General features: G+C 38.2%; 1 long non-coding RNA gene across 1 annotated transcript; it reads right to left on the bottom strand.

Annotated features, from left to right (window-relative positions):
• Positions 1-11,360: 11,360 nt before the first annotated feature.
• LOC121867353 lies at positions 11,361-13,062 on the bottom strand. The gene is made up of 3 exons (XR_006089122.1): positions 12,902-13,062; positions 11,938-12,028; positions 11,361-11,380 (listed from the first exon to the last, which is right to left on the bottom strand). It is a non-coding gene; the product is annotated as an uncharacterized LOC121867353 (long non-coding RNA).
• Between the last annotated feature and the right edge of the window lie 472 nt (positions 13,063-13,534).

Here is a 13,534-nt window from a genome sequence, read left to right as displayed (position 1 = left end):
AACGTAGCTGAGTCACGTTCAGTGAATGATGAATTACACCTTCTCGAGTCGCAAATAAAATTGAAAGAAGCTGAAGCTAAAGCGAAAGAAGTTGTGATACGTCAGGAGGAAGCTGAAGCTAAAGCAAAAGAAGTTGGAATACGTCAGGCAGAAGCTGATTGAGAAAACTTGCGGCTGCGTATACAGCTCGGTCAGAGTAACCTTTCTAGCACCAAGATCTAGGTTTTCTCATTTTGATCCAACACGTTCTGCTAGGCTAATGCCCACGTTTTCAGAGGAAACAGTTGATGAGTTTTTCATTGCTTTCGAGAGACTTGCTACCACTTTAGAGTGGCCTATAAAGTTTTGGCCCATTTTGCTTCAACAAGCGTTTGCAGGTAAGGCTAATGATTATTTATGTGTTAAGGAGGAAGTTTTGAAGGCTTATGCCCTTGTTCCTGAAGCGTACAGACAACGCTTTCGTGGCCTCCGTAAGAAGACAGAGCAGACCCACCTTGAATTTGCTAGGAGTAAAGGAGAGGTATTCTCAAAGTGGTTAGACTCCAAGGAAGTGAGTGAGTTTGACTCCCTGATTGAGTTAATGCTCACAGAGAAATTTCTGAGAACCATCAACGAAGAGGTTAGTACATACTTGTTAGATAGGGAATTTAGTACTATTGAAGAGGCTGCTAGGCATGCTCATGGATTTGTTTTGAGACAAGGTAGGACAAACAATGATGTTATGCCCCCTCAGGTTCAAAAGACTTTTAATCCCTCTCTCCACAGAGCGAGACAAGGGAATACTAACAATGGTAATTTTGTGCGTAACAGTTTTGTGAATGACAGGAGGAGCTGGACGCGTTCGCCACCTAATGGGGCGTCCAAATTTTCTACATACACTTGTAGTTTCTGTGGAAAGCCAGGTCATAAGGCAGAGTTTTGTTGGACAAGGCTGCAGCTAAATACGGGCAAACCAGCTATGATTGTTACTGAGGAGGCTAATACGTCACAAGTCGGAGTGATGGCTGGTTTGAGCAAGGCTGACAGCATGCCAATAGCGTTGGTTTCCACAAAAGGTGAAGCACGAGAGAGTGCAGTTTCGGTTCTCGCCTCACGAGACTTTGATCTTTTGCAGGAGAGTTTTGCGAAGGACCCAGACGTTGGTACCTTTCGTCCCTTTTTGTCATAAGGCACGGTAGAAGATGATGGTGTGGAAACACCAGTCACTATTTTGAGAGACTCGGGTTGTCTCCAAACTCTCATCAAAGAGGGTGTTGTTGCGGCGAGGAAAACTGACAAATAAGTCGTTTTGGGCTCCCTTTGGGGTTAAGGTGTAGCTCCTTTGGTTTTAGTACGTGTCAAGTCTTCTTGTTTTCAGGGATAGCTAACGTAGCCTGCGTGCACGAGCTGCCTGTTGCTGGAGTGGACCTCATACTCGGTAACGATTTGGCAGGAGGTCAAATGGGGAACGTAACCCCACCTCCTGTGCTGCGGGAAAGACCAGAGTCTACCGCAGAGCTGCAACAACTTGAAGATGATATGCCCGGTGTTTTCCCTTTGTGTGCTGTGACTCGTTCTATGTCAGTGACTAATGATCATAATGTAACTCCTGATGTAGATGATTCACTTTCCTTAGAAGGACTTTTTGTTAACCCAATTGCTTCCCAAGACATTTCTTCTGCAGTTAATGCTGTGACCGGGAGAGTTGCTTTAATAGCAAGACGATTCATTACGGCTCTTGTTTGACCAGGTGTCCGATTCTGCCAATGATTCAGGCCCTACCACGAGATATTTCAGTCAAGACGGTGTTTTTGTGCCGCCGCTGGCTTCCACCGACTATGTCAGAGGAAGATGCTGACTAGGCGTCTGTCACTCAAATAGTTCTACCACACACTTACAGACAACATGTTCTATGACGGTCGCTTTTCTGGACATCACGGTGTCCGAAAGACGTTCAGCAGGCTGGCCAGAAAGTTCTATTGCCCAGGTATGAGGAGAGATGTCACTAAATATTGTAAGTACTGTCATTTTTGTCAAAAGGTAGGCAAAGCCAATCAGGCTATTCTACCTTTTCTACTTGTAAGAGTACCTCACGTACCTGAGCCCTTTACAGCAGTACAGTGTGACATTGTAGGCCCTCTGCCTAAAACTTCTAGTGGGTTTGAATATATATTTACAGTCATTGATACCTCCACTAGGTACTTGCATGCTGTACCTCTCAGGAAAGTTACTGCTAAGGCCCTTGTTAAATGATTGCTTGACCTGTTTAGCCACTTTGGGTTGCCGTACCGTGTTCAAACGGACTTTGCTTCATATTTTGTAGGAAAAGTTTTCAAGGAAGCCCTAACAGAGTTGGGAATAGTTCATTGTGTATCTTCTCCTTACCACCCCCAGACTCAGGGTGCAGTAGAACGTTCACACCAAACCTTAAAAACTATTTTGCGCAAGAATGCTTTGCAGTATGAGTCTTCTTGGGATATAGATTTACCTTATATTCTGTTTGTTCTTCGGGATGCCCCGAATGAAACCACAGGTTTCACCCCTTAAGAGCTTGTTTTCGCTCATCAAGTAAGAGGTCCTTTACACATAGTTAGAGATAAATTGTTAGGTAGTAGTGAAAAGAGCATTAGTGTATTAAGTTTAGTAGATGATGTTAGAGAGAAGCTTCTAAAATGTTGGAACCTTGCCGCAGACCACTTACAGCAGTCACAATCCAAGACCAAGACATGGTACGACAAGCATGCCAGACAGAGAGAGTTCCAGATAGGAGATCAAGTTCTCGTTCTCTTGCCGAGACATGGACAGCCGCTCCATGCGAAGTTCAGTGGGCCATATAGAGTGGTGAAGAAGGTAAGCCCCACAAATTATATTATCTCTACCCCTGACAGGCGCCGACTACAGCGCTTATGTCACGTCAACACCATTAAGCTGTACCACACACGCCCAGCACCCCCATCTGTTGTTGATCCAGTTCCCGTGTGTGCCGTTGACACTTTCTTGGTAGACGGTGAGAAAGAAGAGGAAAAAGAAGAGGCAAGTCCACTCGCCTTGTCATCAGTCAGGGTTTGGCAGTCCAACTCCGTGGAGTTGCTGGAGAAGCTACAGCGTCTACCGGGACACCAGAGAGCTGACGTGCTGGCCACCATCCAACAACATCCTCTTATCTTCCAAGACAGGCCTGGCTGTACCACTGCCGTGGTGCATGATATCGATGTTGGTTCTGCTAAGCCTATCAAGCAGGCTCCCTACCATATTCATCCGAGCCAGGTGGAGGAAGTAAAGCAGGAGTTGGCCAACATGGAGTCCATGGGCATCATTGAACCAGCGACCAGCGAGTGGTGTTCACCAGTCACTCTAGTCCCGAAGAAGGACGGCACTCTTCGATTCTGCATCGACTTCCGCAGGGTCAACGCCGTCACCAGCAAGGACAGCTTCCCTCTACCAAGAGTCGACGACTGCATCGAAGCAATCGGGAACGCCAAGTTCCTCTCTAAGATTGATTGCCTTCGAGGGTTTTGGCAAGTACCATTGACCCGTCGTGCTAAAGACATCTCCAGTTTTGTGACATTAGGTAAAACCTATAAATTTAATGTCATGCCTTTCGGGCTTTGCAATGCCCCTGCCACCTTTCAACGGCTGATGTCACAAGTCACGGCCAATTTGCCTGGTTGTGTAGTATATTTAGATGATATTGTAATTTTTTCTGACACTTGGTCAGACCATTTATGTCAGCTAGACGCTCTCTTCACTGAGTTAGAAAATGTAGGACTTGTTATAAACTTTGCCAAGTCGGAATTTGTTTGTGCTCAACTTTTGTATCTGGGACATGTAATTGGATTGGGGAAACTTGCGCCTCCCACAGCAAGGTGTGACACTATTTCTCAGATGCCTGTTCCATGTAACAAACGACAAGTGCGCAGATTTTTGGGTTGTGTGGGTTATTACCGGAGATATATTTGTAATTTTGCCGAGTTGGCACTTCCCCTTACTGATTTGTTGAAGAAGGGTAATATTTTTTGTTGGACTTCAACGCATCAGGATTCTTTTCAAAACTTGAAAAATGTATTATGCTCATATCCTATTTTGAGAGCCCCTAATTTTTCTAAGCCTTTCAAGCTAGCCTGTGATGCTAGTGATCTTGCTGCAGGTTCTGCCCTGTTGCAAGAGGATGATGACAGTGTAGACCACCCAGTGGGATTTTATAGTAAAAAATTCAATCCAGCTCAAACCCACTATGCAACAGTGGAAAAAGAATTGCTGTCAATTATCCCAGCTTTGCAACATTTCAGTTATTATTTATTACCAAGTAGGCCTATTGTAATTTATGCAGAACACAAACCATTGCAATTTCTCAAAACATTCAAGTTAAAAGTCCAGAGATTAATTCGCTGGAGTTTGTTCCTTCAGAACTATTATTTATATGTTATACATGTTAAGGGTTCAGACAATGTGCTGGCTGATCTGTTATCTAGACCCACAGAATGAACACGTGTCATATCAAAATTTGTGCGAGCAAAAATTTTATTTTATGGGGGGGAAGTGTTACGACCGTGTCGTATTTTTCTATTTTTTTTATATATAACATGCTTCCATGTTGCTCCATATTATTCCTGTAATGATGTGTTATATTTACTATTATATAATCTAGTCACCTTACCCTGTGCTGTTAAGGTTTTAACTGTTATTATTTGTTCAGGCCCATCTTATTTCTTCATTTAGTATTGTAACAAGCATTCTTTGTTTCTCTAACGACCATCTGCATCGTTAAACGACCCATGTTTCACCTGCTGGTGGCATTGGCTGGAGCAGACCCTATATATAGCACTCCACCTGTAGACGGCGTTCAGTCCAGTCCTCTTGTCATTCAGTTCACGTTCTTTTGAGTGACTCCCGTCACCTGTTACTTATACTTTATTTTATTACTGTGTTGTTCCTGTCGCCACCAATGTGGTATATCTATGTGAGTACCTATTCATGTCTCTTATGTGTCCATCAGTGCTTGTTTAGTTACATTTAAGTAATTTAGTGTTGTTACACGATAGTTAATTTCAGTGTTAGTTATTTTATAGGTTTATGCAGTGTTAACGTAATCCAATGCTTTACTTTTATTCTTTTGATGTTTCGATGTTTTAGTATCATTTGTGTCTTAAAGGTTTCGATAGTGAATCAATTTGTTGTGACAGCCTACGAGGCTCTTTATTGTGTTAATATTTAATTTAATTAAATTCTTAAAGGTTTACTTTATTTATTTTTATTCCCTTTTAATTTACTTCACTTTTTTTGTTTGGTTACGCCTAGAACCTGGATATTAAAGTAAATTAAGAGACTGCATAACAATATATAACCTTCCCTTTCACACTAGAATGTCGTCCTCACGTTTCCTAGCTGGATTCTGTAAAACGCTATTAAGACCACATAGTTGGCACGGGCAGTCCCCAATGGAGGTTTACGTTGCTTAAGAAAGACGAGTGAAGAGGCTTTGTGTGAAATAACACAAAGCATAAGATTGCTTTTGTTGTCCTTGTGGCGCCGTGGCAGTGATCCCTGTTCACACGCAGAGGTTCAGGGTTCGATTCCCGATCTATATATGCATATATATATCTTTTATATATATATATATATATATATATATATATATATATATATATATATATATATATATATATATATATATATATATATATATATATATATATATATATATATTTATATATTGTGTGACCAACACAGTAGGCGAGCCCTGTATAAAGGTTCTTCAAAAGTTTCTGTTGTTTGCGGCAGAATTTTCAAGTCCAGTGCAGAGTTGACCATATAGCATACCTGAGAAGTGCCATGTCAGTCTCACGCGTGAAGCCGTAACAAGCTGCAATGGACAGTAACATCGGACATGATGTCAGTTACCTGCTCCTGCATACAACCTAGCTTACTGAAAGCCTTATCAGATTCAAGAATTTTGATGACTTTACTCTTGCCAATGCTCCACACATATGAGACTGCATCACATCCAGTTACAACATAGACAGGTATAAGATTCTCAGCAATGTCGGCATGTCCTTCAGCGGTTGCTTTGATATCTACACTTGATTGTTCCGTTGATCACTATTCTATTGTGTATGGGTTAGAAGGATTGCCAGGGCATAAGTTGATTGCAGACTATTTGGGGATGATATAATTGCGTCAAAATTATTTTATATCACCTGGACTAGTCCAGCATGGTCACATAAGATTTCCATGTGGCCTTTATTGCTGGCTGCTGCGTGAGCTGCAGAAGATTAAAAACGGAGTACTTCATCATGCGCTGATGTGACTCGAAAACCATGAAAAAGTTCAATGGTTAAATTGTCATGCATGACTACTCCCAGTGGAATCTGTAAGGACTTTGGTTTGTTAGTGACACCACAGGTCACCATTTTCCCCTCCATTGCAGCTGGTAGATTAGCATCAAGCTTTGGTGAGAGGTAAGATAAGAAGCTTAATAAGGTTAGGCTATTACAAGCGAGAGCATTATCTAGACTAATTCTGCTATCATATGTACAGAGATGTACAGATTCACTGATGATCTTCTTGGCTACTCTCGCTATGGCTGTTTCAGTATCGTCCTCGTCATTTACTACTAACTTCACGTGTTTCGAAGCTTGCTTCTTGAAGAGTAAGATATTGGCAACTTCACCACCTGAATTAACAGTCTGCGTGATAAGAGTTGACCTCTATATGAAACATACATTCCTCAATCTCAAATGCATTCCAGATACGTGACTGCTCACTTAGTATACAGTTCACCACTTGATAGAATGGACTTTCTTCTGATACAGTGTCACTTGAAGAGGACCTGATATTACTTCTGAGTGGAGACAAGCAGTACTTATGGAACTGAGCATTGGCTGCATGGAGATAACTGACAGCTACTTGGACTCTCAGTCTGACTTTATCTGCCAAGTCATCATTATGCTCCCCACATGTTTCCACACTAGCTAATAACCTCCTCCAATGTTTTATAGAGCTCTTATGATCAGCAGTGCGACATTTGATAACACGAAACCATCGACTTGGGTGCCGAGGATCAAATTCTAGGCATTTCTCCCCACGGAAGACACATTCTTCCTTGAAGTTGAATGCAACTTCTTCAGAGCGACGCCTTCTTTTCAGCGTTGGCTCAACACTGGTGTCATCTCGTTTGGAAAGGTAGCGTTTGATGTGGTGCTTAGAGGTGTATGACGAGACAGTTTTTGTGGCATCTACAGAATATCTGCTATCTGTCCTTAAACGTTCTACACCTACATCACAAAATCCACCACCACTGTTACAACTGCTTATGTAATCTTTCACCCATTCTCTTTTAGAAATTACTTAAAAAAATAGATGACACATGCAGTTAATTGACAAATCACCATGCATTTGGATCAAACGAATTGCTACTTGCATTAAATTCTTCCACCACACACCAAATTTGCAATTCCCACCCAGTAACTGAAAACAAAAATAACTATCAATGATGGCTTTTATGCTCACCTTCTAAGGCTGTGGAACAAGCATTATCATTATAATTAATTAACCACGTATAACATGTTTATCTGAGCGATAAAACTGATCTACCAGTGAAAGAATATTTTCGAAATATATTTTCACATAAAAAAAATTGCATGAAGCTGATATCATATTAAATTTCCATGTATTTCAGCAGATTCCTAGACTACACATACAACATGGATTTTGCCACCAAAATGAAGTCTCTATCTCGATTAGAAGTTGAGATATGGCCTAAAATATTTGCAAGTTGGCAGTGGCGGCAAATTTTAATTTGATTAATATTTTTTTTTCTCCCAGGATGCCAGTTTAGCACCAGGCTGATTTATGATTAGTAGGATCTAATCTACCAGAACCAACAATAAAACATTGTATATGTCTCAAAATAGGTTTCCGTGGTCTACCACCGGACTAATGAGATATGATAAGAACTTGAGAATTGGAAGTACAGCTAAAAGGCGAATTTTAGTTCCCTAAAATTTATCATTAGTGAGTAAAGAACGGATTTTAGATTTGACTGACAAGATTTTAGCTAAAATTAATCACCTTAAGCCCAGAAAGATTGAAGTAAATAATTGTCATAAAGGAACGTTGGGAGAGCCCTATGTTAACTGTGGCCCTTGATAATTATGAAACAGGCTACTGGTAGCATGAAATAAGCTTGTTACTATGTATTTGTCTTCTATAAGTGCCTAATTACAGTACAATGAGATATAATTATCGAACAAATGTCATTATGTACCAAATTCTGTGGGAATAAACGGCTATTTGTTTGATGACATGTCTTACTAATAATTAAAATTTATGTTTGTTACTAATCGTAGAGGCGATGCTATGTTACCTTTTGTTCAATGGTGGAATGAGGGAACTGGCCTTCTGTCCAATCAGGGAGTACATTGAGGTCAGGAATGTTTCCCTGGACAAATAAAAATCACATCGCCCTGTTGAAAGCAAAATACGTTTTCATTATATCATGCTTCTCTTTCTTCAGTTATTCATAAATGAGAATGACAATGAATATCAATGTCGTTATGGGTACAAATGAAACTACTACAACTACTATAAATGCAATTACTACTAATAATAGTAATAAAGAAATTATTATTATTATTTTTATTATTATTATTATTATTATTATTATTATTATTATTATTATTATTATTATTATTATTATTATTATTATTATTATTATTATTACTGTATTATTATTGTTATTATTAGCCCTCAGCTGCCGGAGTCGGAACACTATTGTTATGATTCATTTGGTCACTGTGTCCCAATATCTTCTAATCTGTTATATTTTGTGTGTGTTTCATTCCTCTGACTTAAAGACAAATTACTATAGGAAGTTTTATTTTTTCTCAATTCCACATTTTGTCTATATGTGGATTTCGAGATGAAATCGTCAGAGACTAATTTTTCTAATTCATTATTCTTCTAGGCTGAGGGATTACTTAAAGTTTTTGCTCATAAATTTTAATATTCTTCATTACTGTAACTTTCTAAAGTACAGTAGTTGAAGAAAGAGACATTGTACATATGGTTCTAATTTCCGTTTTTGAAGCATTGGATGCAAAAGTAACAATAATCACTGAAAAAAGAATGTAATTTTGTGAATGATAATATTAAAAGGAACAACATTAAGTAACTTTATCTGTAAAGCAGTTTTCTGCGTCTAGGTCAGCCTTGATTCTTAGAACTGGATCTTAGTTCAAGGAGGACCATTGAAAAAGCATTTTGTTAAGGAGCCAAAAATTTTTACATTATCATAAAAGTCATATTATAAAAGTAACAGTTAGTGCAAAGTCGATGTCATATACTGTTGGATGCTTTGGAAACGTTAGCGGTTACTGCTTAAATTTCGCTATTAGCAGACTATTAATTGATGAACTGAATGTATGTGATTGAAGTTCATAGAAAGAAAGCCAGCCAGCCAAGGAATTAATATCATTAATAGGTGATTGAAAATGTGATTATTGATTTATTTTTCATTAAATAATATGTAACCTTATGAGGAGTTGAAGAAGCTACTACAAGAGTTGCAAAAACAAATCAAAAAATTTAAGAAGTAAAGTTTACGTACTATTTATAAATTTATAGTTAAATTATAAAATTATATATAATTCAATAATCCTATTTAGTAGAGTTAGCTGGTCAGGAAACAATCAGGGTTTCACGAAAAGGAATCGGCTAAACGAAAATTATAGAACCGATATTAAGAATGACGCTTCTACTATTATTTTTACTATTATTACTTCTATTGCCACCACTACTGCTACTACCACTGCTGCTATTATAACAAAAATATTACTAATAATAATAATAATAAAGATTAAATCATCATTACTATGACCTGGTATTATCAAAATTACTGTTATTATCAACGTAAACTATAACCTCTCTGTGAGAAGTAGTGATTCATGACTATTTTATGGGTAATGTCTTCGGCAATAACCACGTGGTCGCCTCGCCTAACAAGAGTATCAATGCTGCTGAGGAACTGTGAGGGAACTCTGTACTTGGTCCGCCCTTCCTTCTCTGACTCAGCGATCTCAGAGAACGTTAATGATTTGGCTGACTGAGGAAGTAGCAAAGAGGACAGTGTGAGAAAGTAAACAAAATGTGTAATTTATTAAAAAATGATTAGACAAGGTTAGAGGATAATAATTATAGTTGTTTTATAATGCAGTTATTAGTACTTAGAAGAAAAAATGTACTGAAGTAATCCTGGAGAGAAGTTGGCTCCTCTGCTCTGAATAAAAGGAAACATTTGATAAATAATTTGAAACATCACGCTTAAAATTCTTCAGACAATTTTCCTCCCAAACGCTTCTTGAATTAAATATTGACTCAATTTCATTTGTTTTTCTGATATTTAAAAACAAAAAATATGCCAGTTACATACTTTAAAATATTTTACATATTTTGTGTTGGCTTCCCATATCATGGTTACAGACGGGTCATCCAGCACGTCCCGGAGGCTCTGGTAAGGTTGAGGAATGTGTCTCACGACCAAGAGGGCCATGAGGTTGCCGGCGTAGCTCCGTGTTAACACATAGCCAATACTATCCGGTGCCACCACCAGACTGTTGCTACTGAGATATCTACAGAAGGAAACTCTATTAGGAAAAAAGAGTGTCTTAGTTTTGGTTACTTTCCAGCTTGTGTATGTCTTTATTTTGTGAGGCTTTGTGCCGTAACTTGGTGAAGAATGTGGGAAAGGTTATTATTTGCTTTGCAAAATGTAATTATATATTTGATCATCTAAGAATATTAGTTTGTGTATTTAGTCAGCATAGAAGGGAACGTATGAGTAGCTTACGAAGCCTATAGCAATTACTACCAGTAGGATACTAATGAAAGCAGGATTTGGGTGCAAAGGACAATATAAAACATTGACAACTGGAGAAAGAAGAGCAACGGCAAGACAAAGATGTGGCGAAAGATGAAAGTAACCAATTGTAATGAAAAATACCAAATTATTATTACTTCAATATTTTACACTATATGTAGGAAAGAATAAGTAACTTTAGCAGAAAAAAGTTGAACCTGGACTCTGAAAACAACACAGTTTACCTTGCTGAAACAATACGCGAATGAAGACGAAAATATCCGTAGTATTGTTATTCAGACCAGTTGTCTTAACAAAGAGCCAGGACGTTGCAATGAATGCTGCCACAGGCGTCACCAAGACCGACGCGAGGATGGCCATCCACACTAGAGGGGCGAGGGGCAGTAGGAAGCACCACATGTCCACTCGTGCATTAGACCTACTCGCCAAGATCCTAAGGCTGAATGTCTGGAATGGGTATGTAAAACTCACCACCTCGGCGCGGCTAACACTCACTCCGAAAATGTGTGGGCTAAGATCCACCTCCTGAAGTAAGCATAATACATGGCAATAAATTAAAAGGCTCCCTGTCCCTCTTTGAAAATTGTCTGAAATGGTCAGGAGAAAAAATCAATAAATTATTAGGTTGACAGAAAGGTGAGCTAATCATGAATGAACGTTTGAGAGACACTTGGAATTTTATAAGTGTTATAGGCGAATGCTCAGAAAAAGCTGTACTGATTGGAAAACAAATGAAAAAGTACTAAGATTAGCAAAAATTCCAAGAAAATCCTTGAAATGAACAGAAAAAGAAAAATTATATAATTTGGTCATATAATTAGGCACGATGAAATAATAATATAACTATTAATGGTCAAAGATAGACGTAGGAGGGCCAGAGGAAGGCAGAGACTGGGTTGATGAATTAAATTAAAAACTGGGTCCCCAGGGATATACAAAACCTTTGAGGAATGGTAGAAACAGCTCGGGAAAGTTTAGAGTGGAGGACTGTTGTCCCCAACCCTCAGATATGAGGACTTTACTCCGATTGATTGATTGAATCCAGGTAGTTTATTTGGATATACTGATTTAAATGGATTCACCTTTCTTGCCACCATCCCCACCATCCCGGACCAGGTTCCATCTTCCCTCAGGGTTCCTAGGGACCTATCAGGAGGCGTCACGAACGTGTACCTAACAAACAAACAAACAAAAAAACATTAACATGCGCCTCACTCTCCTTGATGGCGTGTATAAATAAAGAACTAAATTAGTATTCAAGTTTTATGGATAACAATATAGATTTATTGTCGAAGAGTCTCTCATAAATTTCTAAAGTACAATGGTAAATTCATTTGTAATAAGGAAACACTTTGAACTATATAGGTTATGCGTGGAGAGGCTGTGCTAAACCAACATTGATTTTTTTATCCTTAATTAATTAATAATAATGTATTCTTGTTTCACCTGCATTATAGGGATTAGAAATGTAAATAAACATGGTTCAAGGTGAAGTGAACATTATTTTGTCTTACCTGGTGTACACAGTTCAGGAGAAACGCTTTCTGCTTTACAGGTATAAAGGAAAGGGATAATTTACCTAACACATTAATACAATGTTAGTGTCAACTAATTAGAACTTTTAATTTAAAGCTGCATAATTGGTAAAGTTAATCAAGTGAGGAGAACTAAATTCTTTATTACCGACCTATGAACTTTCTGTTGTAGAAATGATCCATCAGTATCAATTGTCTAACTCCAATAGGGTTCTTGTTACATTTATTAAAACAAATTATTTACCAGTTTTGTAGATATTTTTTTATGATTACTTCCTTAACCTCACAAAAAGTTTCCGATGAAAATTATTTCATAGGTTCTCCTGGGCTCATCCTTAGTCGAATTAACTGAGTGTTTACTATTAATTGTGTATCTTCATTCTAGATATACGTCTCATACTCACTACCCAAGTAAATATATGCTAAAAATTGTGAGCTTGTATAGTAATTTTACGTAATGAATACCTTTTTATCTATCAGTTTATCCACAGAGAATAATAATTCAACTTACGACATATTTAATGCAGTTGCGATGTGTTCCAGAATTGTAACATCAAGTCCGGTAAACCAAAGCCTCTTTCTTCCTGGAGCCTCTGGATCGTCCTTCGTCACCTGTCGGTTTAGTATACCTCCCACCATCACCAGTTTAAGTGTTGGTCTGCGAATAAATCTGGAAAAGATAGAAGGTTCATAAATCTATACTGTAGCATAACTGTTTTTTTTATTGCATCGGTGAAATGATTGTTTGGATTATTCTTGTAAAAATAAAATCAATCTTCTTTCCCAGTTCTATGCTTTTAGATTTTTCCACTCTAACTTGTCTTTCTCTATATGGCGCGCGGTGGGAGGGATGACGAATAATATCCGCGGAATTGTAATTAAAGTCTGTAAGTTAATTATGCACGTAGTTTTTCTTTGTTTATATGTAGATTTAAGTTACTGTAGTTTTGCCAGAAGCGTTAATTCACCCTAAATTATTTTGGAATATTATATATAAATATATATATATATATATATATTTTTTTTTACATTGCCTCAATTTACCAAACACAGCAAATTTACTTTAATATCAAGTTAATATCTATGTGTACAACCTTTATCAACCTGCTTTACTGCGTTGTCTTATATTATCCACCAGCATCGT

This window comes from Homarus americanus, unplaced genomic scaffold (assembly GCF_018991925.1).
Source record: "Homarus americanus isolate GMGI-L3 unplaced genomic scaffold, GMGI_Hamer_2.0 scaffold26052, whole genome shotgun sequence".
Lineage (NCBI taxonomy): Eukaryota > Metazoa > Arthropoda > Malacostraca > Decapoda > Nephropidae > Homarus > Homarus americanus.
This window is presented reverse-complemented; position numbering and strand designations above follow the sequence as displayed.